Consider the following 5278-nt stretch of genomic DNA (forward strand, 5'->3'; position numbering starts at 1 on the left):
CCAGATGCTGTATCTTCTGATAGCCGGGCACCATCAGCTTTCTTCAGCTAGTGGAGTTTTCATTGGCTTATTTTTTTAAAAATCATTTTATTGGCGGCTCGTACAACTTATCACAATCCATACATCCATTGTGTCAAGCACATTTGTACATATGTTGCCATCATCGTTTTCAAAGTATTTTCTTTCTACTTGATCCCTTGGTATCAGCTCCTCATTTTTCCCCCTCTGTCCCTCTCCCTCCCTCCACATGAACCCTTGATAATTTATAAATTATTAATTTTTCATATCTTGCACTGTCCGATGTCTCCCTTTATCCCCTTGTCTGTTGTCCATCCCCCTGGGAGGGGTTTATAGGTAGGTCATTGGCTTATTTTTGGAAGTAGATCACAAGGTCTTTCATCCAAGTGTATCTTATTTGCGAAGCTCCACTGAACAGAGGCTATACATCAGATAGGCTTAGTATGTTCTTCCTTTTTGGTTTTCTAACTGTAGGTCTTCGCACATTCCATTATAATGTCTGGCTTTGTCTTTTCGCACTGCCCTTTCAAATGTTCTCTTCAGCTCATTTTGTCTGTGCGCCTTAGCTCCGCTATGATTAAGAGCAGTTTTAGAGTCTCTTCTGACATCCACTGTGATCTTGACTTTCTTTCCTGTTTTTGTAATGACCTTTTGTTTTCTTCAAGTATGACGTTCTAGATGTCCTCTCACAGCCCATCAGGCCTACTGTCATTGATGTTCAATATAATTCAAGGGAATTAAGAGGAATTTAATGGAACACTAATTGAAATGTTTCAACAAGCTGATGAAGCACTAAAAGCACTCACTTCACTAGGTCAAGAAATTTGGAAGATAGCTACTTGGACAGCTGAGTGGAAGAGCTACATATTTCTGCCCATTCCAAAGAAAGGTAACCCAAAGAATACTCAAAATATTGACATCACATATAAGTAAAAATTGGCTGAAGATCATCCAACAACAGTTGCAGCAGTACATTAATAGGGAGATGCCACAGGTTTCAGACCTGATTCAGAAGAAGACATGGAACAAGGTATATCAATACTGATGTTAGATGGATCTTGGCTGAAAGCAGAGAATACCAGAAGAAAGTTGTTTACTTGTGTTTTATTGACTATGCCAAGAAAACAAACTATGGATAGGCTGAGAAGAATGGGAATCCCAGAACACATCATTGTACTCGGGTGGATCCTATAGATGGATCAAGAGTGTTGTGACAAGAACAGGGCATACTGCTTGGTTAAAATCGGAAAGGCGTCTGTCAGGGTTGTATCCTTTCATCATACTTACTCAGTTTGTATGCTAAGTAAATAATCAGAGAAGCTGGATTAGATGAAGAATGTGGCATCAGGATTGAAGGTAGGCTTTTTAACAATCAGTGATTTGCAGATGATACAAGCTTGCTTGTTGAAAATGAGGACTTGAAGCACTTGCTGATGAAGATCAAAGATTGCAACCTTCAGTGTAGATTACAGCTGAACCTAAAGAAATCCTCATAACTGGACCAATAGGTCACACCATGATAAAAAAGAGAAAAGAATGAAGTTGTTGAGGATTTAATCTTGCTTGGATCCACAAGCATTGCTCCTGGAAGCAGTACTCAGGAGATCAAATGAGTCATTGCATTGGGCAAATCTGCCCAAGACCCCTTTAAAGTGTTGAAAAGCAGGTGTGTTACTTTGAAGACTAAGGTGCCACCTGTCCCAAACTGCTATTTTCACTTGCCCCATAGGGATGTGAAAGTTTCACATTGCTGAGGAAGACCAAAGAAAAATTTATGCAATTAAATTGTGATACTGGTGAAGACTCTTTACCATGAATTGCCGAAAGAACAAATAAATCTGTCTTGGAAGAAGTACAGCCAGATTGTTCCTTGGAAGTAAGGATTGTGAGACTTTGTCTTACGTACTTTGAACATGTTATCAGGAGAGATTAGTTCTTGGAAAAGGATTTTGATTGTAGTACATCTAATGCTTACATAGATCAAATTTGGGACAATTGCTAATAACGTTGAATCTCCCAGTCATTGTTGAGTGTTGCTGAATTCATTCTGACTCATAGGATCCTTACATGATGGAGTAAAATTGCGCCATGTGGTTTCCAAGGCTGGTAACAAATTGCCAAGTCTTCCCTCTTGAGGAGTGGCTGCTGGGTTAGAACAGCTGACCTTTCGATTAGCGCTAGTGCTTAACCATTGCACTACTAGGGCTCCAATTCCAAACACAGAGGAGTTCTATTTCTCCATTCTATTTATTTACTTATACAACTATCACCATCCCAATCTTATACACACTTTGTTAGATTTATAGCTTAACTATTTTTTATGCTTTTTAAGTGGTGCTTTTTAAAAGGCAGTGTCTTATTGTTAGTACATGACTCATGTCTGAGTTTTAGAAGTTTTTTTAGCAGATTCCTGTGATTATCTTATGTTGAAGCTTCTTAAACTGTGGGTCACAACTCCATATGAGAAGTGAGAGGCTCAAACATTTTGGCAACAGTAAAGCATTTCTGAATGTGCAGTGACCGAAGATGAATTCAGAATCAAGCACATGATCATTCCAGGCATTTCTGGCAGCGCTTGCGTATGTTTGCACATATCTTAGGCACAATGAGATCTCGTGTAGGAGAAGTTTAAGAAATCATGGTCTATGTAACTCATAAAAATGCCTACAAGTAAGACAGTTTTATTTCTTCTTAATGTGTACTGTATATGCTTTTTTCCTAAATCTATTGAGATGATCATAGAGTTTTTACTCTTTTAGCTTGATAATAAAGTGACATATGGATTTTTTTTTTTTTAGTGCTAAACAAATTTTGTTGGATGTAATTTGCTAACCTTTTGTTAAGGGTTTCTCCCACTCTCCCTTTTCTTTTAAAATTGTGGTTTGGGTGAAAATTTACAGATTGTTAGTTTTCTATTCAACAATTTGTGCACAATTTTGTTTCCTGACCTTAGTTGCAGTCCTCAATGAAACCACACTCTTCCTACTTCTTCCCTGGGTTCTCTGTTTCCATTCGTCCTTATTTTCTACCAGTTCCTGCTCTTGGAGCTTTATCCATGGACAAATGCTTCCCTTTTGACCTGATGTGATTGTTCTTTTGAGTACATACTTCTTTGGGGCTAAGGTTCACTTTATTGGCCTGCCTTGTTTGGCTGAAAGGCAGATTATCCTAACAGTAGGGTATGAGAGTTCCAGTTTCTCCAGACTCTAGCCAACATTTGTTGCTTTACTGTTTTGCAGGTTTGGGTGTATGGCTATTGCTATTATAGCCACTACCACTCATCTGCCATTTTGTTGTACTATGGTGGTTTGCAGTTTGCTGGGATGCTGGAAACTGTACTACCAGTATTTCAAAAACAGGGTCAACCCTGGTGGGTAGATTTCAGTAGAGCTTCTAGACTAAGAACAGTCTAGGGAGAAAGAATAGGTCGTCCACTTCTGAAGGATTAGCTACTGTAACCTGGTGAATAGCAGTGGAAACTTTGATATGTCACAGGAGGACCCCTCAGCTTGGAAGTCACCCAAAATGTAAGTGGGGAAGAGCTCAAACTCTGTTCCAAGTAGAGTTGACCTTCAGGATATGAATGTAACAAAGGTTTTGAGACCTTCCTTTGCCAATGTGACATTGATCTCTGGCTGTATAGGTAGATACTGAGAGCAGGTAGTGGGAGCTTTCTCCTTTGTTCTTTGTCAGTAATACTGTACTTCTCCAGGGCTGCTTTCCTTTCTCTTGCAAGTTGGTGATTACTTTTTCATCTCCTTAAAGAATACTATTGGAATTTGGGTTGGGATTACATTATATCTATAGATTGCTTTTGATAATATTGACATTTTCATATTGCCAAGTGCTCCTATCCAGTATTTAAAAAATTTTATTTACATAGATTTCATTTAGTTTCTTGCAATATTTTGTAGTTTTCTTTATATGATTTTCTGTATCCCTGCTTGGATTTATTTGTAAGTATTTTGTCTCTAGGTATGATATAATTTTCCTGGTTTCTGTTTTAGAGTTTTGTTTATTGGTGTAGAGGAATCTAACTGATAGTTTGTATGTTAATCTAAATCCTACTTGTGTGTTGCATCCTTCACTTAATTAGGTCTGGTAGCTTTTTTGGGTTACCTTTGAGATTTTCTATGTATAATGATATATTATCTGTGAATAGGGATAATTTTGTGTATTCCTTACCAACTCAAATATTTTTCATTTCTTGTCTTATTATCTTCCAGTATGATGTTGAAAAAGAGTAGCGATAGGGGGCATCCTTGTCTGGTCCCCATTCTTGAGGGGACTGCTGTTAGTCTCTCCCCGCTGTTCACTCACTCACCGCCAAAATGCCATACCACTGAGTCATTTACTGCCGTGAGGCAATTCAGACTCCTAGGGCCCTATAGAACAGGGCAGACCGACCTCTGAGTTTCCAAGATTGCGATTCTACATTTTATTCACAGGGGCAGAAAACCTCATTTTTCTCCTGAGGAATGACTGGTAGTTTAGAACTGCTGACATTATGGTTTTTTTAAAAAATGTCCTTTTTAAAGGAATTTTCTTGTTTATATTTTGCTAACTTTTTATCAGGAATAGGTATTAGACTTTATTAAATGTCTTTTCTGTGTCAATTGAGATAATCATGTGATTGTAAAATATGTGGATTATATTGCTTGATTTTTTTATTTAATTGTTGAAACATCAGTGCATAGCTGTAATTTGTACATGCAGTGGTGTGTATATATATACATACATATATACATACATGCATGCATATATATACATGTTGAATTCTAGCTATGATTTTTTAAAAATTTTTATTTATTTATTTATTTATTTCTCTTTTTTAACATTTTATTAGGGGTCTAGCTATGATTTTTTTGAGCATTCTTGTGCTTTATATTCATGAGAAGTAATGTTACTTAATTTTCCTTTTTTGTGATCTCTTTGCCTGCCATTACTGTCAGGGCTATGCTTCATAGAATTTATTCAGAAATACTCCTTTTCTATGTTCTGAAATAGTTTTAATAGTACTGGTGTGAACCCTCTTCAGAGAAATGTAGTAAATTTCTCCAGTGAAGCTATTTAGGCCAGGCTTTGTTTGTTGTTGAGAGTTGTTTTTTTATTAACGCTTCAGTGGTTTCTATTATGAGCATGCTGTTTTTCCTTTTCGTTTTAAAAAAAATATATATATAAGTCGCTATTCAGTATTTATTGATTGAGTACCTATGAGACTTTTTATCTAGAGTGGACTTTTTAAAAATAAGTCATTTTA

At 36.9% G+C, this 5278-nt stretch overlaps 1 protein-coding gene across 1 annotated transcript in view; it reads left to right on the top strand.

Annotated features, from left to right (window-relative positions):
• VCPIP1 (valosin containing protein interacting protein 1) overlaps positions 1 to 5278 on the top strand; it is a 32540-nt gene that overhangs the window by 13065 nt on the left and 14197 nt on the right. The window lies entirely within an intron of this gene.

The sequence above is a fragment of the Echinops telfairi genome, unplaced genomic scaffold (genome assembly GCF_000313985.2).
Source record: "Echinops telfairi isolate 266 unplaced genomic scaffold, ASM31398v2 ScPeMD7_1;HRSCAF=3_0, whole genome shotgun sequence".
Classification (NCBI taxonomy): domain Eukaryota; kingdom Metazoa; phylum Chordata; class Mammalia; order Afrosoricida; family Tenrecidae; genus Echinops; species Echinops telfairi.